This window comes from Podarcis pityusensis (assembly GCF_964106645.2).
Source record: "Podarcis pityusensis genome assembly, chromosome: 3".
NCBI lineage: Eukaryota > Metazoa > Chordata > Lepidosauria > Squamata > Lacertidae > Podarcis > Podarcis pityusensis.
This window is the reverse complement of record NC_138026.1, coordinates 9,718,518-9,740,863: the sequence shown is the minus strand read 5'-3', so window position 1 is coordinate 9,740,863 and position 22,346 is coordinate 9,718,518. Positions and strand designations below refer to the sequence as shown.

At 43.2% G+C, this 22,346-nt stretch overlaps 1 long non-coding RNA gene across 1 annotated transcript; it reads left to right on the top strand.

Moving 5' to 3' along the window:
* The first annotated feature begins 202 nt into the window (after positions 1 to 202).
* LOC308473737 lies at positions 203 to 5,763 on the top strand. The gene is made up of 3 exons (XR_013984267.1): positions 203 to 303; positions 4,778 to 4,823; positions 5,541 to 5,763. It is a non-coding gene; the product is annotated as an uncharacterized lncRNA (long non-coding RNA).
* The last annotated feature ends 16,583 nt before the right edge of the window (positions 5,764 to 22,346 follow it).

Genomic DNA, 22,346 nt, shown 5'->3' with positions numbered 1-22,346 from the left:
GGTACTTAGCGACTGCTGTGCAAAGTGCTTTGCCGGCCCTATGGGACTTGCAAAATGCTTTATTCAGTACCTCCCAAATGCCAAACAGCCACCAGGGCTTTTAGCAGCTGTCAATCACCTGACAGCATTATGACATTAGATGACTGACAGATGACTTGTCCAGCCCACCTGGCCAAGTCAGTCCACATGTTGATGGTGGCTCAGAAGCCAATTTTCCATGCTGCTATGTTATGCTTTTCAATATTGGATGGGGTCGGTTGTGTGGGTTCTTCCCACCTGTTCGCCACTTTCTGTCCTTGCCAGGTAAAGATCTAATGAGAAGGCTCCATGCCATTCCACCACTACTACCATCACCAAGTGATCCCGGTATTCACGCTGCAGCAATATGGGTTCTGAAGCAGCTCCCAGATCAGGGTGGGCATCTGTGAATGGAGCCTATATATCAGGGGCCAGCAACCTTTTTCAGCCGTGGGCCGGTCCACCGTCCCTCAGACCATGTGGTGGGCTGGACTATATTTTGGAAAAAACAAACAGACACCAATTCCTATGCCCTACAAATAACCCATAGATTCATTTTAAATAAAAGCACACATTCTAGTCATGTAAAAACACCAGGCAGGCCCCACAAATAACCCAGAGATGCATTTTAAATAAAAGGACACATTCTACACATGTAAAAACATGCTGATTCCTGGACCGTCCGCGGGCCGGATTGAGGCGGCGATTGGGCCTTAGGTTGCCTACCCCTGCTATATATTGTAGAAAGGGCACCAGGCTGCGATCCGAAGTCATGCAAGCCGGTGCATACAAAGACAACATGGCTTCTCTTTCTTCTCTTTCCCTGAACCCCCAAATCTGCCTCAGAGGGTTGGCTTGTTCTATAGGTCTTTGCCAGCCCACCCATGTGTAGCAGGCTCACCCCCAAGATGGGAAACCTATGTGGTTAGGGTTCCCAGTCAGGAGGACAGCCTATGTACATACAGCAGGATCTCCTCTGCAGATGTTTGCCCATAAAGTGTGGACAGTCGTGGGAGGGCGAGTTTGGGACTGACAGCTGAGACTGATGATGGAGTTGGTCCAACATCACAAGGATCACAGGTTCCTCAAGGCTGTGGGAATGACCTGGCTGGGTGGATCAGGATTGCTTGAGTCTTTCAACTTTTTGTTGGTTTTCATGTAAATACAAGAACAATATATAACTGCAGTAGCTTGTCCAATGGTACATTAAGTTTCATATGCTGTACACAAGTAATAAGTTTATTTATGCATTATCAATTCAAGTATCCTCTCCACAGAGATTCTTGTGTTGTGGGTGGAATAAAAGTATCTTCTGTCTCATTTATAAAGGAAAAGAATGGAAGTCAAGTGTTTAACCTTGAAGTGCCTTTCTGTGGCGAATAAAGCATTCCGATAGAGCCACATTCCAAATAAAGATTTCAATGGGGATTTCTATAGGTTGTTTCCAGAATTTGGCTATTGTTATTTGGGCTGCTGACAATAGGGGAAAAAAATACTAAAATCTCTGCATTTAAGGTTATTGTTTAAATTTGAGTCTAATGATAACAAGGCAAGAGCCAAATTGAGTAGAAGGGGTCTTCTGACTTTTTGGAAAGCTTACAAAATCTTCCTCTTCCAAAATTCCCATGATTGCTGCGTGGCTGCTGTGGTCCGTCTGTTGATTTGATTGTGCTGATTGATTCTTGTTGTACATTTGTTTTTATTGATACTTTTATTGTTTAAGTTTTCTGGAAGCCACCATGAGCCTTAGGAAAGTAAAGTAGAAACAACATAAATTCAATAAGAGGATGTGAGGGCGATCTGGCTGCGACATCTGTCACCCCATTGATCGCCAGGGTTGATTCGGCTGATCTGGCTGGCTAGGCGGGTGTCCCCTTCCTCCCTCACCGCTCCATGTGTGTCCCTCCCGAAGCTGCGTGCTCGGTGGAAGAGGACGACCATCCCAGATAGAAGGAGTGTACCGTTCTTCGGTCAAGGGTATACGATAGCTGCGCTCCTCTGCTAGAACCTCCAAACAAGCTCAAGGTCCATTTGTAGGAGAACGTAGGGTAGTCAAGCTTCCAAGACTCCAGACACATCCAAGTAAGGCGCTGCATGTGGCAGTTTGCCATTCTTTAAAAGAAAAAAAGAAAAAACAAAAAAACATAAATTCAATAAGAGATAGTCATTAAAACCATTAACTTTTAAACTCATTGAAAAGCATCTAGCATGACAAGTTTCTACCTGCCTCTCTCTTGCATTTATGTCCTGCCTTTCTATAAAGATAACCAAGGCAGCTGTTAAGATGAGCATCGCTTGCATTGGAAAGCAAAGAAATGACCCAGGAAAAGAATTCAATTCACAATAAGATAATGCCACCCCACACTTTTTAGGAACAATCCGAGAGACCTTTGGCAACAACATCTTTTTAAAAATCCTTTATCACAAGATAAGCATATCACAAATGTTTGCTGGCGTCTCGAAATCAGATAAGGGGTATAAAAAGGAGAGACTTCTGCCATTTTACATCTGCTTTCCTCCGTTTCAGACTTTCCATTTGGCCTTGGCTGTTTTGATAATTTGCCATGCCACTAGAACAGGGAGAAGTATTTATCTTGCAACTCTCTTTATTAACTCGTTGTGTTTACGTATTTTAAATATTCTCTACAGATGGGACATATGGCAAATGCTGGCAGGCTGTTCCTCCGTTGCCTCTAAGATCCAGATGCTAATATCATTTCATAACTTGGCTTCCACAGCTCAGATCTGTACCCAGAAGATTCTGTTTTGAATTACCGTCGTATTTGATATTAATACTAAGCATACTCACAGCTGTCCTAGATTGCTGTTTCCACCCCTCCATGGGATTCTGCTCTCAGACAGTGGACATAACACTCTTCTGGGCTTGCCTCTCTAAAGTTCTCCACTTCAGCCAGAACTTGAATGTCGTGTCTACATCAGGGCCTAGTGCAATGTTACATACAGATGCTTGCAATAAAATCCCAAACAGCCTTAAAAACAGCACACTGGAGGGGGTGGGCAATTTAGATCAGAGGAGCAGTAGTGTCAGAGCCAGCGCCAGGTTTTTTTTTGGGGGGGGGGGCTTTGCACAGTGTCCTCTGGTGGGCTCCATCCTATTTCTCAGGGTTTTTTGGGAGGGGGGGGTCAGCAGTAACAAGCAGCAAGCACAGCGCTCTGAACTGGTCCCAGTTGCTGGCAGGCACCCTTTGACTTCTCCCCACAGGTAGACTCTACTCTGTGCAAAATGAAAATGGCGACTCAGGGGGGCTGAATGGGGTGCAGGTCAGTGAATTGACCTCTTTGTTTTTAAGAATCCTCCAGGAAGCCATCAGTTGTGCCCTGAGAGGATGTGCATGGTGGCAGCGGTGATGCTTGGCCACTGGGGAGCCAGGCACAACCCCGGCCTCCCTGCTCCATTCTGCTGACAACTGCTGAAATTACTCCAAGAGAATCTTGAAATGGCAGTGAGTAGGAACACAAGGGATGCGGGTGGTGCTGTGGGTTAAACCACAGAGCCGAGGGCTTGCTGATCAGAAGGTCAGCGGTTCAAATCCCCGTGACGGAGTGAGCTCCCTTTGCTCAGTCCCTACACCTGCCAACCTAGCAGTTCAAAAGCACATCAAAGTGTTAGTAGAGAAATAGGTACCGCTCCAGCGGGAAGGTAAACGGCGTTTCTGTGCGCTGCTCTGGTTTGCCAGAAGCGGCTTAGTCATGCTGGTCACATGTACGCCGGTTCCCTCGGCCAATAAAGCGAGATGAGTGCCACAACCCCAGAGTCGTCCGCGACTGGACCTAATGGTCAGGGGTCCCTTTACCTTTACCTAGGATCAAAGGTATAGACTCATGGAACTGGAGAGCTGGAAGGGACGACAAGGGTCCTCTAGTCCAACCCCCTGCAATGCAGGAATCTTTTTCCCATTGTGGGGCTCAAACTCACAACCCTGAGATTAAGAGTCTCGTGTTCTACCGACTGAGCTATCCCAGCCTCTTTATCTTCCAGCCCCCTTTTTCCTGCTGGGTGGCCCTTATTTAGCTGGTCAAATCTCTCCTCCCCTGTGATGATTGATCCATGCTGCTACTCTCCTGTGCTTAATAGGGATTTCCATTAAAATCACAGGAGCTGAAGGGGAGGTGTAAATCTCTCTCCTCTCTGCAATCCCACTTGTGCTGCGGAACAGGTCAGAATGGTTAAAGTGGAACTGTTGTAGTTTAGTCCTTTAGTCGTGTCCTACTCTTCGTGACCCCATGGACCAGAGCACGCCAGGCATTCCTGTCTTCCACTGCCTCCCGCAGTTTGGTCAAACTCATGCTGGTAGCTTTGAGAACACTGTCCAACCATCTCGTCCTCTTGCGTCCCCTTCTCCTTGTGCCCTCAATCTTTCCCAACATCAGGGCCTTTTCCAGGGAGTCTTCTCTTCTTATGAGGTGACCAAAGTATTGGAGCCTCAGCTTCAGGATCTGTCCTTCCAGTGAGCACTCAGGGCTGATTTCCTTCAGAATGGATAGGTTTGATCTTCTTGCAGTCCATGGGACTCTCAAGAGTCTCCTCCAGCACCATAATTCAAAAGGATCAATTCTTCAGCAATCAACCTTCTTTAAGGTCCGGCTTTTTAAGATGCTGTCTAGGTTTGTCATTGCTTTTCTCCCAAGAAGCAGGCGTCTTTTAATTTCGTGACTGCTGTCACCATCTGCAGTGATCATGGAGCCCAAGAAAGTAAAGTCTCTCACTGCCTCCATTTCTTCCCTTTCTATTTGCCAGGAGGTGATGGGACTAGAGTGCAGAAAACGGCTCTTTTCGATGAAAGGTAGGATATAAAATAAGTAAACAATCATTATCTGGAACACACACATCCTTCTTTCTGCTGCCTGGCTTATCAGTGAGAGGGTATGTTGTGGACCATGTAAGATCAGGCAGTGGGTTAAAAGCAGCCCTGTGCACTTCAGAACAAGAAATAGACAATGCTTCTCAGATATTATACATACTGTCTGGGGAATGTGCACATTGCCCCAAGTATGCTCAAAATGCAATCAAGATATGCACATTTCCCAAAGCCTATTGAAGATTATGTATGCTGTAGAAAATTCAGTTGCTGTATGAACATTCTCCTAGGCCTGTTGCAGATAATGTACATTGAGTGGGAATTGTGCACAATTTCCTCTTTGTGGGAGGGTTAAGTGCACATTCTTCATGAGGCCTGGTGAGTGTGCACAATGGTTGGTCATTATTCACATTAACTTCCCATAAACAAAGACACACACACACACACACACACACTGTAGTAAAACAATATTGCATATTTGGATGGATTATATTGCTTTCTCAATAATCATGAAAATATGTTTTCCTGAAATGTCTCCCATTTTTGTTTTCATTCATTCATGTTAATATAATGCATTAATTTTACCATAAACACAGAGAGAGTCTTTCCGACTGGTGTTGTAATAGACAAAACCAACTTAGTTGAGCGGAGAGATCTTTCTCTAGATACTTTTACAACATATTTATTTTCCTCTTTTCACAGAGTTGGAGCAAGACCAAAAGACAAGATTGGTTTCCATTTGGTGTCAGAATCCTGGCGTTTTATCTGTCGGAAACAGTAAACACAATTATGAGGATTTCCCTTTATCCTTTCAAGTGCTGTCCTTCCACTCCAAATTGCGCCGGGAGTTTGCTGCAGTAAGGAAATGCCATAAATGGCCCTGCAATGGCAACCAGGAAGATAGCAAACGGCCTTCTACAGCACTCTTGGGTCTTTGTGAGTGACGTGCAAACAGATTAATCCACTCTGTAAATCTAATGGCACTGCTCAAAAGATGCATCTAGCATGATGTCTCTTTGCCTGGCTCAAAGTTGTTCTCTTCATTAGAACAAAAATAATGATGAGGTGATATCTAGATCAAGCACCATTCAGTGAGGTTAGATATGATTAAAGGTAAAACCCCAGTCGTGACTGACTCTGGGGTTGTGGTGCTCATCTCGCTTTACTGGCCGAGGGAACCAGTGTACAGCTTCCGGGTCATGTGGCCCGCATGACTAAGCTGCTTCTGGCAAACCAGGGCAGCGCATGGAAACGGTGTTTACCTTCCCGCTGGAGCGGTACCTATTTATCTACTTGAACTGGTGTGCTTTCGAACTGCTAGGTTGACAGGAGCAGGGACCGAGCAACGGGAGCTCACCCCGTCGCGGTTATTTGAACCGCTGACCTTCTGATCGGCAAGTCCTAGGCTCTGTGGTTTAACCCACAGCGCCACCCGCATCCCTTTAGATATGATTAGCCCCCTGCCAATCAATGAAAACAGGATAGTGCTACAATCCTGTACAGGACACCTGAGAAGTAAGGTCCTGTGAGCCTCCCTGAATTCAATAGGATTTACTTTTGAGTAGAAATGGTTAGGCTTGTGCCAATAGTCCCCAGTGGGTACATATAGGATGATAACCTATAGGACAGTGTTGTAGCAACATTTTAGGGCCTTAAAACAAATGTGTGTAGCCTGGTGTTAAGTGTTATTCTTAACACAAAACAAATTACAGTGGTACATTGGAAGTCGAACGGAATCTGTTCTGGAAGTCCGTTCAACTTCCAAAACCTTCGGAAACCAAGGCGCGGCTTCCGATTGGCTGCAGGAAGCTCTTGTAGCCAATCGGAAGCTGTGGAAGTCACGTCAGATGTTTGGGTTCCAAGAAACGTTCGTAAACCAGAACATTCACTTCTGGGTTTGCGGCATTCGGGAGCCAAAACGTTCGACTCGCAAGGCGTTTGGGATCCAAGGTATGACTATAGAAAATGTATAAGAAGTTCCTAACAGTTGCTGGAAGTGTAAACAAGGTAGGTGGATCTTTTATATATACCGTATTTTTCCATGTATAAGACTAGGTCCCCCTCCTCTAAAAAAATAATGTCAAAAATTTGGGGGCGTCTTATTCATGGGGTCATCTTCCCCCATTTTCTTAAATCAGAGTCCCCCAAAATAGGGGGTGTCTTATACATGGAGCGTCTTATAGACGGAAAAATACAGTATACAGTGGTACCTCGATTTACGAACTTAATCCGTTCCGGAAGTCCGTTCTTAAACCGAAACCGTTCTTAAACTGAGCCGCGCTTCCCCTAATGAGGCCTTCCGCCGCTGGTGCCCTTCCACCGTTTGGATTCTGTTCTTAGACCGAGGTAAAGTTCACAAACCGGGACACTACATCCGGTTTTGCAGAGTTCATAAACCGAATAGTTCGTAAACAGGGCTGTTCTTAAACCGAGGTACCACTGTATATATATGTGGTGGACTTGCAAGAAAGTGAGGGTATTTGGGGAAATGATACATGACCAAATAGAAAAGATGTTTTAAACAAGTACAGTGGTGCCTCACAAGACGAAATTAATTCGTTCCGTGAGTTTTGTCGTATTGTGATTTTTTTCGTCTTGCGAAGCACGGTGTCGGGAAAGTTTTGGAAAAGCTTCAAAAATCACCAAAGTCTTTAAAAACCTCAAAAAAGGCTACCACACCGCGTTCTATGAGTTGCTCCTCGAAGTCAAGTCGCAACTGTATTAACGGTGTTAAGAAAAAGGAAACAAACTTGCAAGACGTTTCCGTCTTGCGAAGCAAGCCCATAGGGAAAATCGTCTTGCGAAGCAGCTCAAAAAACAAAAAACCCTTTCGTCTAGCGAGTTTTTTGTCTTGCGAGGCATTCGTCTTGCGAGGTACCACTGTATATCAAAAAAGGCCTGAAGAATTTCTGTTAGGGATTATAGGAGTTTTCTTGGCTGGAGTGCTCTAGTTATGGAACACCCCAACTCCCCATATCAGGCCAGTCTCTTCCTTGGAAATGTCAGGATAAGACATTTCTGCTTGAAGGGGCCTTTGAACAATAGCAGGGACTTCTGATGTGAATTGTTATCAGGGAAAGGACTGAATTATACACTTCTAATTTTAATTGGAGCTCTAGTGATTTGTGCATGTTGGTTTTGTGTTTTTCCATACCCGCCCTGTGGACATGTGGCAGAGGGTGGGATGTACATTTCTTAAACGATAAATACACAAGTCTATGGTGTCATTAAACCAACATATGTATTTGGGTTAGGAAGAGGAGATGCAGCCAAACCTCAGGTGGCTGGGAAATGAATGTCATCCGAAGCTCTGCATGGTATCCATGTGCTCATTGCAGGCTTTGAAAAAGCAGCTTAACAGGATCAGGACTATTCAACCGATTCACTTTTGCACATATACTTTTGATGGAAGACGAGATTGTTTGATGCAGCTGAAATGGTTAACATATATTTTTTCTAGAATTATTAAAAATGTTTTAAAAGAAGGGAAATTATTTATTTATTTTGACAATTTAAAAAAAATTTTTTTTAAATAATGTTTAAAATTTTTATTTTTTAGCAACAACCAAAACACAAACAGTGAAACCCCCCAAGCGTCTGACACATTGGGTATACATAATCAATAATAACACATTCAAATCAACCATATTTACAATTTTATATACGTTAACACTCCTCCATCCACAGGGTTTATTTAACTTTTAACATTTTAATTGCCCCAAATTGTTCAAACCTACCCAAATAATTCAATATCTTCTCAAACCAATCCTCCTCTTTCTCACTGACCTTAAACTCTTTCATTCTGTGTATCTTCACAGTTAGATATTCTAAAATTATAACATTATTCAGTTTTTTCCTCCCTTGGTTCACCCGCAGCTGTTCTGCATTTTTCCAGTTACTCGCTATAACCTGTCTGGCTGCAGTTACCATCAGTTTTACCCATTTACATTCCTCTTTTTTTTTAACTCGGTGCTACTCAATTTATAAATGATTTAATTAAAATTGTCGTTACCGTAAGCTGTATTTATTGATTTATTATTTAAAATATTTCAATTGAACAAAATAAAATAGAAATAGAAAGTTTTTAAAAAGCAAAAACAAAAATAAAATTAAAAAGGTATATTATATATCACTATATACAAACAACTGGGGTCACAAAGAGTCGGACACGACTAAACGATTAAACAACAACAGCAACAATCCCCTCTATGCTTGTCTACTATAGAGGTACAGTGATATCTCGGGTTAAGTACTTAATTTGTTCCAGAGGTCTGTTCTTAACCTGAAACTGTTCTTAACCTGAAGCACCACTTTAGCTAGTGGGGTCTCCCGCTGCTGCCGTGCCGCTGGAGCACAATTTCTGTTCTCATCCTGGAGCAAAGTTCTTAACCCGAGGTACTATTTCTGGGTTAGCAGAGTCTGTAACCTGAAGCGTATGTAACCCGAGGTACCTCTGTATATAAATATTATTATCCAAATACATATATGATTATTTATAACCTATTGTGTTTTTTATAAACTCATTCCAAATATAAAAAAAATTAACAAATTGTCCAGTATCACCTTAGAGACCAACTAAGTTTGTTCTGGGTATAAGCTTTCGTGTGCACGCATACTTCTTCAGATACACTGAAACAGAAGTCACCAGACCCCACCCTCCCACTATATATAAGGGTGTTTTTTAATTTATTTCAACTGCCTTAGACCAACATGGTGACCTACCTGAATCTAGAATTCCAAATATAATTATACTTGTCCATACATGTCTACTCTATTAACAATGCATTCATATGTTGTGAGTCTAGTCATATCTTCATCCTTTGACTGAATTATTATCTTTCCAACCGTAGTAAGGGTACGAAGAATCCATTCATGTTGTCCAGTTGCCAAATTTCATATAGTAGGTATGTCATTCAAAACGATATTTTCCTCTGAAAATTGTAACTGTACTGTAAGCTGAACAAATACAATAGAGACAGAACCAGTTAAGAACTCAGTATAAAATCAGAGATGTCTTAAAACGCTTGCAGAGTTGAAAAAGGCTTCACCAGGGGATGAAAGTCCAGTGTCTGATCACAGCTGGAAAAGAGTTGTACAAACAATTGGGCTGTCAATACTGAACTCAGAGGCTTCTGGTGGAAACAATCTGGTTGTTTTATTGGCTGAAGTTGATACTGCTGCCATGTATTTTAATTACAGGCCACCTTTCGGACCTGCTTGCCCAAAGGAAAGGTAGAAATTCAGGGGGAAAGTTATATTACCCACTGTGTTCCTCCGTTGAGGTCATCTTCAGAGGGCCTCCTACTTGTGCAGAACTTGCAGGTGTGTGTCAGGCAACAGCCAGGAACGGTACTAGGAATGGGAGGAAAAATCAATTTTGCCTGCATTTTTATGAGAAACTACCTAATTTGCCTGTTGTCTTTGTCCATGGAGTTTTCTTGGCAGGGATACTGGAGTGGCTTGCCGGTTCCTCCTCCAGGTGGATCACGTTTGGTCAAAACTCTCCACTACGACCTGTTCATCTTGGGTGCCCTGCTCGGCATAGTTCATAGCTTCTCTGAGTTATTCAAGCCCCTTCGCCACGACAAGGCAGTGATCCATGAAGGGGATGTTGTCCATTGATGCTTTTGAATTATGGTGCTGGAGGAGACTCTTGAGAGTCCCATGGACTGCAAGAAAATCAAACCTCTCCATTCTTAAGGAAATCAGCCCTGAGTGCTCACTGGAAGGACAGATCCTGAAGCTGAGGCTCCAATACTTTGGCCACCTCATGAGAAGAGAAGACTCCCTGGAAAAGACCCTGATGTTGGGAAAGATGGAGGGCACAAGGAGAAGGGGACGACAGAGGACGAGATGGTTGGACAGTGTTCTCGAAGCTACTAACATGAGTTTGACCAAACTGCGGGAGGCAGTGGAAGACAGGAGTGCCTGGCGTGCTCTGCTCTATGGGGTCACGAAGAGTTGGACACGGACTTCCGGGGGAGGCACTTCCAGCAATGGCAGAATTCCTCTGACTGGGAGGAATCTGCTCCATGGAAATCTGGGTCTGGCCGCCACGGCGAAGGCGGAGACCCGTTAAAATCACAAGCTGGAGAAGCCTGTGAACGTGGGATTCGGCGGGCACCTTTTGCGCCTCCCCCACTCGTGGGGAACCCCGGTTTTTGGGGCTCCGGGGCGACATGGGGTGAGCGGCGCGGTGCATCGAATCGTCTGCTTCTTCCACGGAGCGAAGCCGCATAGCTGTTGCCGGAGAGCGCTGACCTTTTCCTGTGGACAATTTGATTTTAAAGTAATTACCCATGAGTAGAGCTGAAACGGAAGAATTGGATCTCTAAAAGTTTAATTTGGTATCGTAACGGGGAGGTTCAAAACAGGAAGTCCGCCTTCCCTTTTTGTAAATAGACTGAGGCAACGAAGTTGCAAGCTGGAGTCCTGGAAGGTCTTTTGTAAAAGATCAAATTTCCAACGGTAAAGAACATTAAACCCCCTCTTGGAGGCAGGAGAAGAGAGGGGGAAGTTGTGCATTGAGTATGCCTGCGGGAGAGAGCGAAGAGGCTTAAAACACCGCCACTCTGACCCTGGAAACGGGCTGCTAGTAAGACTGATGTTTTCTTTTCTTTTTTTTGGAATGTTCATTGACAGCGCTTAGAACGTTCATTGACAGCTAGTTAAATAAGAGAAATACATTGTTTCTACTGTTTCCGGCTGTTTTTTAAAAAAGGAGGAAAGTAACTGAAAATTGAAACTAACTTCGGATTATTGAAACTGTGTTTAAAAGAGGACATATTGACCGATACAAATACAACCTGTTTTCCCCTAGTGGAAGCTTTTGAAATTGGTTACTTTATAGGAGCTGGGCTAGGGGAATTTTCAGCTGCAAGATAAGAAAAGTGTGAGACTTTGGAATTGACCTTGAATCTCTTAAGTGTTACGCAAACGGAAGGGGAAAAACAGACGGGATGTCGACAGAGGAGGCCTTAGTGGCTGCATTATTGAAAATAAACGATTCGCTGGAACAACTCCATAAGAAAACAGATGCGAGGAATGTGAAATTGGATGTTGCAAATATTGAGACTGATTTAATTGTAGAAAGTTTAAATAATTTGGGACAAAAGGTTAATACCAATTCAGAAACCACCCAGAAACTGATACAGGAATCTACTCTGATACGGCAAACTGCAGATGAAGTCAGGGGAAAAACCCTTGCTGCTGAACTTTAAGGTGGTACAACTGGAGAGGAGAGTCCCATCCATACAAAGACAACTTGATGAACATAAGCTGACATTCGTTATGATTGAACTTAAAGAAGAGCGGATGAATTTGGGGACCAGAGCCCTGTCTGAGTTGGAGAAGGAAAGCCTGACAGAGTTTCAGGAGGTGACAGGACTAACATTGGTTGAGAAAGAGAGGTATTTGGGGGTTAGTATGACCGCCAAAAATGTGAATCTGCTTAAGGACAACTGTGAAGGATGTTGGATTGAAGAGAAGGGGAATTTGGAAATACGGACAAATCAGAAGTTGTTACTGTTGGGCCGAGTCGTTGTGGTGGGGATGGGAGCTGCTGTGTTGCTGGGGATGTTGCTGTTGTTTCAAACATTGCAAGCTCTGGATGGGATGGAGGATCTCAGGAGGTGGCAGAGGGATGCTCCTAGAGTTGTTTGGCAGGGCAGGAAGCCTCGAGTTAAGCTTAAGATATTGATGGATGCTAAAGAAGGAGGTGGACCTGCCTGCCAGACCTTTAAACTTCGTTGTGAACCATCTGCCTTTTGCTGGTTGAGATAACGGTTGATTCTTGAAAGCACTGAAGTGTTGGACAATGGCAGACGAAGTTGATGGACTATAGGGAATTAGCGGAAATGACTGGCAAGATCCAAGACCAGGGTGAAGAGTCAGTGGAAGAAGATTGGAAAAAGTTTAAAGACTATTTATAGAAATATTGTAAAATTGTAAACTCCAATAAATATTATATTAAAAAAAATATATATATATAGAAATATTGTAAAATTAAGGAATGTTAGAAAAATGTTGGAAAGAAATTACATGGCTTTAGTAGAAATGTCATAAGGAATTAAGTATAAATAGATTAATAGAAAATTAAAGGAAAAGTATGGCAAGAATGTGTTAAGATAATTATAGAACAGAAAACAGAGTAAGATGGAAAGGAATTGCTGAAACAAATAATAGAAGTGGAATACAAAAAGGGAGGTGTGAGGAAGTCGCTGGAAATAAGTGAATGAAATATAAGATATTGAAAATGTTTGAGGTGTTTTTAAATTGTTTTTGTTTGTTTTTGTTTGATTTGTTAGTCCATGTAGCGTTTTTGTATTGTATTCGTATTGTTTTTTTCTTTTTTTTCTTTTTCTCTGTGTTTGTAGTGTTGTGTTGGAAATTTTGAAAAAGTAATAAATATCATTTTAAAAAACAACAACGAAGAGTCGGACACAACTAAACGACTAAACAACAACAACCTAATTTGCACTTCTTGAACCGATACACAAACCGAAACACAACACAATCGATACACAAACCACTACCCTTTTGAAATCCATGCTTCTTACAAATCTCACAGTATAGTTCTCCAATCCCCAAAACTTGTAGCAAAGAATGCATTACACTTGGGAAAACTCAGCATAAAAACATTAGCAAAAATGCATGATAAGAATGTTAGAGTGATGTTGGATTGAAAATAAGTGGTTTCCAGCTGTACAGGATAAAATTATAGACAGACTAAGATTAAAGATTAGGATTAAAGAAGTTTAAGGAAATGGAAATTTGGTACTTAAGAGGTAAAATTTTAATGCTATATTACATCAAGATTAAAGATTAGGATTAAAGAAGTTAAAGGAAAGGGGAATTTGGTACTTAAGAGGTAAAATTTTAATGCTATATTACGCTAAGATTAAAGACTGGGATTAAAAAAGTGGAAAAGAAATTGCTGGATAAACAATTTGGACTGGAATACAAAAGAGGGAGGTATGAGGAAGTCCAGAAAATAAGTAAATTTAAAAAAGGAAATGAAAAGGTGATATTGTTTTTAATTGTTCTGTTTCTTCTTTTTTGTTGTTTTTTTGGTTTTTGTGATTTTTTTCTCTTTTTCTGGGATTTGTATTGTGTATTTGTGTATTTCTTTTTTATGTCTTTTCTGTTTAATTTTTTATTGAAACCTTAATAAAAATTATTTAAAAAAACAAAACAAAAATGCATGATATTGGGAAAAATCATTTGCAAAAAATGAGTATGTTGGTCAAAACTACATACAAGAATGTGTTTGTTAGAAGAAATCCATATTTAAAAGCTGCTCTCCCCCCCCCTCCAAATATGGTTCCAATGTATGCTACAGAATTTTCCTCCTTACTTGACATCAGCTAACATGTGATGGTATTCATCCATTGAAAATAGTGTCCGGGTGGAATTGCTGAAAATCAGTTAAAATCTCCAGGAAAACCCAGGAGTATGGCAACCCATGTAGAAAATGTTGATTTTTTTTGCCGAATTTCCTCAAAAACATCTCAAAAACTTCAATTGTTGGGAGATTTCACAAACAAAAAAAGCTCAGTCCAAATTTTCACTTTTTGAAATATGGAAACCCTATACTAGGCTATTTTTCAGCTTCTGACTGTGATGGATATTCTAGAATTTTATTTTTATCTGAACATTTTCTATTCTTTTCATTTTTTTATTTCTGTGCACTTCCTGAAAATAGCAAGATGGCAGGCTGGATTTAAATATTTTCATTGGTACACAGAACAAAGAGAAAACAAGCACTGTCAACTCATAAATGTGCACCCAGCAAACAGAAAAGTCAATCTTTAAAACAGCCCAAACTAAATATATATTTGTAAAAAAACGGGGGTGGGGGCAAAAGACATCATTTAAATAAAACACACACACAGCCAACAACCTCCCAGTGGCTTTTAAATGGCAGCTCCTTGTTTCCCAGCTCAAGAAGCTGCTATCAGCCTATCTGGCTGGTGTTTGCTTATATATGCTTAGATGCAATCAAGTCTGTTTAAAAGGAAACAGCTCTCTGTTTCCCAGGATCCAAGCAAAGCTCAGATTAAGTCCATCATCAATAAGCTCCTTCCTCATTCTCCTCAGCAGAGCTCCTTACCCTAACCATCAGACTCTTGGCAGTATCACCCTTCTGGGTTTGTTGTATTTGGATTCGAGATTTTCCTTGACCCCAAAAGTGACCGTGAAATGCTAAAAGTATTTTCTTTACTTGCTAAGGAAAACACGGCGGACTTTATTTAGTTATTCAGAGCTCCTCAACCATTCATCTGTCACTTCGTGATTTCTAGAGATTGTATCTGTGGCATTGTGTCTTCCCTCAGCCGGGGTCTCCCTTCACTGTGCTTTGGGTGTAAGGAGAGTTATCCTAATTTCTTTGTCCTGAAATTGAGGGAAGAGAGGGGGGGGTGGAGAAAGGAAGAAAATTCCATTCAAACTCCCAATCCAACGTCTTCTACTCTAGACATTCTTTGGAGGCTTGATAACATATTTCATCATGTAGGTTTTCCTACAGTTTTTAAAAACAACAAGCTAGCCATTTCCTTGCTGATTTTCCGGACGGTTTATGAATACCCTCCAGCACGTCTCCGATGAAAATAGGGATGTTCTATTCCATGATGATGATGATCTGAAGGCAGCCCTGTTTAGGGAAGTTTTTAATATTTAATGCTGTACAGTGCTACCTCGGGTTACAGACGCTGCAGGTTACAGATGCTTCAGGTTACAGACTCCGCTAACCCAGAAATAGTACCTCAGGTTAAGAACTTTGCTTCAGGATGAGAACAGAAATCGTGCTCCGGCGGCATGGCAGCAGCAGAAGGCCCCATTAGCTAAAGTGGTGCTTCAGGTTAAGAACAGTTTCAGGTTAAGAACGGACCTCCGGAATGAATTAAGTACTTAACCCAAGGTACCACTGTATTGTTTTCTAACACTCGATTGGGAGCCGCCCAGAGTGGCTGGGGAAACTCAGCCAGATGGGCGGGGTATAAATAATAAATTATTATTATTATACCCCACCCATCTGACTGGGTTGCCTCAGCCACTCCAGGCGGCTTCCAACACATATAAAAACATAATAAAACATTAAAGGTAAAGGTAAAGGACCCCTGACAGTTAAGTCTAGTCGCAGACAACTCTGGGGTTGCGGCGCTCATCTCGCTCTATAGGCCGAGGGAACCGGCATTTGTCTGCAGGCAGTTTTTCCGGGTCATGTGGCCAGCATGACTAAGCCGCTTCTGGCAAAACCAGAGAAGTGCACAGAAACACCATTTACCTTCCCGCCTATTTATCTACTTAATTTATCTACACTTAATTGATGCAACAAAAAACAGCATAAAATACAGTATAAAATGTGAATAACAATAACTTCAGAATTCAAAAATCAATATAGGGGGAAATCCGTCCAATAAACATTAGATGATCACCAGGGCTAGCTGGCTAAATTAGTCCTATTTGGGCCAGCGAGGAGACCAGGGGAGAATTAGCTGTGGGATCCCAGAGCAGGTAAGATTCATAAAAAGGGGAGGGGGAGGGAAGGAAGGGGAATGAAAGATTATTCTAAGTTCAAATTGAAAGCCAGGTGGAATAGCTCTGTCTTACAGGCCCTGCGGAAGGAAGTTAAATCCTGCAGGGCCATGGTCTCATGGGATAGAGCATTCCACCAGGTCGGAGCCATCACTAAGAAGGCCCTGGCCCTGGTGGAGGATAATATGACTTCCTTAGGGCCCGGGACCTTTAAACTATGGTTATTCATGGGCCTTAATGTCCTCTGCGGGGCATACCAGGAGAGGCGGTCCCATAAATACGAGGGCCCTAAGCCACAAAGGGCTTTAAAGGTCAAAACCAGCACCTTAAACCTGACCCGATACTCCACCGGGAGCCAGTGCAACTGGTAAAGCACTGGGTGAATATGCTCCCATGGCAGAGACCCCGTGAGGAGCCTCATTGCAGCATTCTGCACCCGCTGGAGTTTCTGGGACAGTTTCAAGGGTAGCCCTGCATAGAGCGAGTTACAGTAGTCAAGCTTGGATCACTGTGGCCACGTCGGGGTGGGAAAGGTAAGGGACCAACTGCTTAATGCGGCGAAGGTGGAAAAATGTCCATGGAAAGGGAGGCGTCAAGGATTATGGGATGGCCACATTCCTTGGCATGACCCTGATGCAATTTTATTTTACACCAAATAAAAAGGTAAAGGTAAAGGGACCCCTGACCATTAGGTCCAGTCATAGCTGACTCTGGGGTTGCGGTGCTCATCTCGCTTTATTGGCCGAGGGAGCCGGCGTACAGCTTCCAGGTCATGTGGCTAGCATGACTAAGCCGCTTCTGGCGAACCAGAGCAGCGCACAGAAATGTCATTTACCATCCCGCTGTAGCAGTACCTATTTATCTACTTGCGCTTTGACGTGCTTTCGAACTGCTAGGTTGGCAGGAGCAGGGACTGAGCAACAGGAGCTCACCCCGTCGCGGGGATTTGTTTTTTTTTTTTTTTAATGATTTTTATTAAGGTTTCAGTAAAAAATTAAACAGAAAAACATAAAAAAGAAATACAGAAATGCACGGTACATAATCCAAAGAAGAAAAAAGCACAGAAAACAAAAAACAAACAAAAAAAGAAACAGAACAATTAAAAACAATATCACCTTTTCATTTCCGTTTTTAAATTTACTTATTTTCTGGACCTCCTCATACCTCTCTCTTTTGTATTCCAGTTCAAATTGTTTGTCCAGCAATTTCTTTCCCACTTTTTTAATCCCAATCTTTAATCTTAATATAATATAGCATTAAAATTTTACCTCTTAAATACCAAATTTCCATTTCCTTAAACTTCTTTAATCCTAATCTTTAATCTTAGTCTATCTATAACTTTAAATCCTGTACAGCTGGAAACCACTTATTTTCAATCCAACATCACTCTAGCATTCTTTAATTTTGCAGTGTTTCTGTAAATAATCTTTGAATTTCTTCCAATCTTCCTCCACTGACTCTTCTCCCTGGTCACGGATTCTACCAGTCATTTCCGCCAGTTCCATATAGTCCATCAGTTTCATCTGCCATTCCTCCAGCGTGGGAAGTTCTTGTGTCTTCCAATACTTTGCAATGAGTATTCTTGCTGCTGTTGTTGCATACATAAAGAAAGTTCTATCCTTTTTTATCACCATTTGGCCGACCATGCCCAAGAGAAAGGCCTCTGGTTTCTTGGGGAAGGTATATTTGAATACCTTTTTTAATTCATTATATATCATTTCCCAGAAAGCCTTAATCTTTGGGCACGTCCACCAAAGATGAAAAAATGTACCTTCAGTTTCTTTCCCCCGTTGCGGGGATTTGAACCGCCGTCCTTCTGATCGGCAAGTCCTAGGCTCTGTGGTTTAACCCACAGCGCCACCCGCATCCCTTATATACACCAAATACCTGAGCCTAAATTCCACCTATACCTGTAATCAGTAAAGTTGTGGCCATTTTTAATCTCCATCATTGTCTGAGTTTGTTCTCTCACACCACTTAGGACTCGCTGCCTGCGGGAGGGTGTCACTGTGACTGGTACCGCAATAGTTTATCCACTTTGTCACCATTTTCTCTTGATGATATAGAGCATCTGCCTGGGGCCAAACAATCGCAGTATCAACATCTGGCAGCTAAAGCATCCTGGCAGCTATCTGGCCAATTGGTACCCATTGGCCAGGCCAGGCCTCCACTGATGTAAGTCACCAATGAAGTCCTGCTGGCAAAAGAGATCTCTCGCTCCCAGAGGAGAACAGCAACTTCTGGTGAACTCTTAATGGCCATTGCTTGCATCAGCACCAGCTTCCCTTAGAGAACTCCTGCGTAAAAACGGAATGCAACATTTTATAGCTCAGTTAAAAGTACTGCACCAAATCCTTGGCAACATTCTGTCCATTCAGAATTGGCCCTGGCTCCAGGTCGGAGTTTTATAGCTAAACAAAACCCCGAAGTTCGTTCCAGTGATGGATTTGGGAGATGGAAATATGGAAGGACACTGCTGAGGTTCACAGCGCAAACCTATAGGTGTCTACTCAGAAGTAAGTCCCAGTGAATTCCATGGGACTTACTCCCAACTCCCAAATAAATGCATATAGGCTGAAATCCTACACCAACTTACCTGAGAGTGAGCCCCACTAAACTCAATGAAGCTTACTTCTGACATGCTCAGTTAGCTTAGCTTAGATCACAAGAACTGTGATGGCAGAGAAAGTACTATTTAAAATCCTTAAAATGATTCATCTCAAGGGACGACTCCTCCGTTATTTGAATCACACTAGCATCCATTCCTGGCTTTTTACGTGTATGATTTTTAAAAATCCCCTGGAGACATAGCTGTCAACTTTTCCCTTTTCTTAAGGGAAATTCCCTTATTCTGAATAGGATTCCTCGCAAGAAAAGGGAAAAGTTGACAGCTATGCCTGAAGATTCACTCCACCCACTAGTATTTTTCTGACCTTTTATCCTTTTCCATATCATCTACCTCAAGGCTCTGTTTCTCCCTCCTGTTAACCTTCCAAAATGGGGTCATGTTCCCTTTCTTGTAGTTCATCCTCATTCTCTCTCCCCTTTCCATCCCATTTCAAGTCACCTTCTCTTTATCCATCTCATCTGTTTTGCAACTGGTGATCAAAACACAGCAGCCTTTCAAGGTGAGAATTTCTAAAAGAAATAATGGGTTTAAAGGGGGAGGGAGGAAACAGCCCTAAAGGTAAGGGGACCCCTGACCATTTGGTCCAGTCGTGACCGACTCTGGGGTTGTGGCGCTCATCTCACTTTATTGGCCAAGGGAGCCGGCGTACGGCTTCCGGGTCATGTGGCCAGCATGACTAAGCCGCTTCTGGTGAACCAGAGCAGTGCACGGAAACACCGTTTACCTTCCCGCCAGAGCGGTACCTATTTATCTACTTGCACTTTGATGTGCTTTCGAACTGCTAGGTTGGCAGGAGCTGGGACCGAGCAATGGGAGCTCACCCTGTCGCGGGGATTCGAACCGCCGACCTTCTGATTGGGAACTCCTAGGCTCTGTGGTTTAACCCACATCGCTACAGCCCTACCAAGGGACAAAAAAAGAAAAAGAAAAAAAGATTTCAATCTGTTAGAACAGGGGTGTCAAACTCAAATTCATCGGGGGCCGCATACCACTGTTGAGTGACACGGAAGTGGTTTCCTGAATGCATGTAAAGTGGAGGTTTCCTGTGTAGAACGGCCAGCGCCACTAGAGGGCAGACGTTATCTGGCTTGTAGGCTGCCGCGCATGCGCTGAAGAGGCGGCTTTCTTGTGTCAAAAAAAAAAAAGCGAGAATAAAAGGTGAAGGCTGGCAGCCGGCGGTGGCTACACGGGCCACATGACGAGGTCTGGCGGGCCGGATTCGGCCCGCGGGCCTTGTGTTTGACACCCGTGTCTTAGAATATATTATCCATTGTTCCAAAATCCTGAGATGCGTTGCAGGTATTAATAATGAACACTACCTTGTAACAGTCTGATGAAGAGATGCTATCTGAGCAGACTCTCCCCACCAAATATATATATGTAATCAAGCTTTCCTGCACTGCATGCCTGTACCAGGTAATAATACACTTTCCCCATTGCTAGCTCTTTGAAAGCATCTGATTTCCTGGTCCAGGACTCTATAAAAGGTGCCATGTTGACTCCTAAACTTGTACTTCTATTACCAACAGCATCAGCTGCTAGGCCAATAGTCTCCGGAAGATTCCTTGAGTTTGTTGGAAAGGAAAGGCAATGGACATTCCCCAATGGTTCATGCGTTTAATAAACCAGCAGAGGGAGCCCTTAGTTACTAATGCGCTAAAAGAAACATGTTTGCATCGACAGTATAGCTAAGCCCTATAAGGATGACGAGACACTTCGGGTTTTGGTACTACGAGACGCTGTGGTATTCTGACAGGTATGAGGAACAAGTCAAATACTGCGGATACCCAAACGTCCCTCTAAAAAACAGCAGTTGCGCTTTAAAGGAAATAGATGGGACAAATATGCAAGTCTCCCAAACTTGTGCTCCTTTTAAAGGGTTTGTCTACGTAAAGACACAAAAGCTATAAGTTTTTAACTAGGGATGCATGAAAACTAAAGCATTTTCCTGTCTGCATTCAGTAGCACATTAAATACAGTTTCTTTTAAATAGCTATTTATTTATTTTCATTCATCCCTTCCCCCCTCCTCTAAGAGGCCAGGATAGTCTACAAAGGGCCACTTTCCCTTCTGGGAAACATCCCAAAGGCTACAGGCCAGGGATGGGCAGAGACAGAGGCAAAACTGGGAGAAGCAACAAATGTAAAGTTGTGCCTTTCTACAGTAGTCTAGTTTCTACACCCCCTGCCCCTGACTTCAATCCAGACAAATGAGAAGCTTTACCTGTCATGGACTAACTGGAAGCAGAGGAATGGTGAGAGGAACCAGCTAGAGAAACTCCAAAGGCAGAAGGCTCAGAGCCTGGGGAATGGTGGTGGGACAATGATGAGTGGCCAGTGGGAGAAGAGGGAGAAGACTAGGAGGTATGAGAAGCTGAAGAGGTAACAGGGCTTAGTGAGCTGGGAGAGTCTGTGGCAGAGAGAAGTCCAGAATCAGAGGTAGAAGCTGAAGCAGGAAGGTGGGAGAGAGGCCAAGAGGCAGAGATGTGTAGGGCTGATGAAGAGTCTCCCCCTTGGCTCCCCTTCCTCCTTGTCTCACAGAACCAGAAGAGGCATGAAAAGGGCAGAGGAGAGGTTGGCTGCATGCAGGCACAGTCCCTGATTGCTTAGGAAAAAAACCCTGGAGAGGAAGGGACTTAGGCAACTGTGGAGAGGAAGGGACATTCAGTTTCAGCAGCAGCTAATAAAGAGTTAACGCCACCTTGCACAGTGTGATTTACTGCTGGCTCACCTCTGACATTATGCTAGATTAAGAATATGTTTTGCCAGGCAAAAACACTTGGATTGTCAAGCCGGGCTGATGAGGGATGGGGTGGTGGGGTGATATTCCAAGTGCCAGGAAGAGCCACAGTCAGCCTATAGTCCATAGGCCACCCCCACCCCCCAGTTTAGATGGCCCATCCCTTGTCCATTTTATCCTTGCAACAGGGCTGAGCGAGGGTACGTGTTACATTGGGGGGGCAGCTATTTGTAAAAATGTGCACATTAGGATGCGATGCAAGTATTAGGATAGTGATAGTGATGTATGGAAGTGAGAGCTGGACCATAAAGAAGGCTGATCACCGAAGAATTAATGCTTTTGAATTATGGTGCTGGAGGAGACTCTGGAGAGTCCCATGGACTGCAAGAAGATCAAACCTATCCATTCTGAAGGAAATCAGCCCTGAGTGCTCACAGGAAGGACAGATCCTGAAGCTGAGGCTCCAATACTTTGGCCACCTCATGAGAAGAGAAGACTCCCTGGAAAAGACCCTGATGCTGGGAAAGATTGGGGGCACAAGGAGAAGGGGACGACAGAGGACGAGATGGTTGGACAGTGTTCTCGAAGCAGCCAGCATGAGTTTG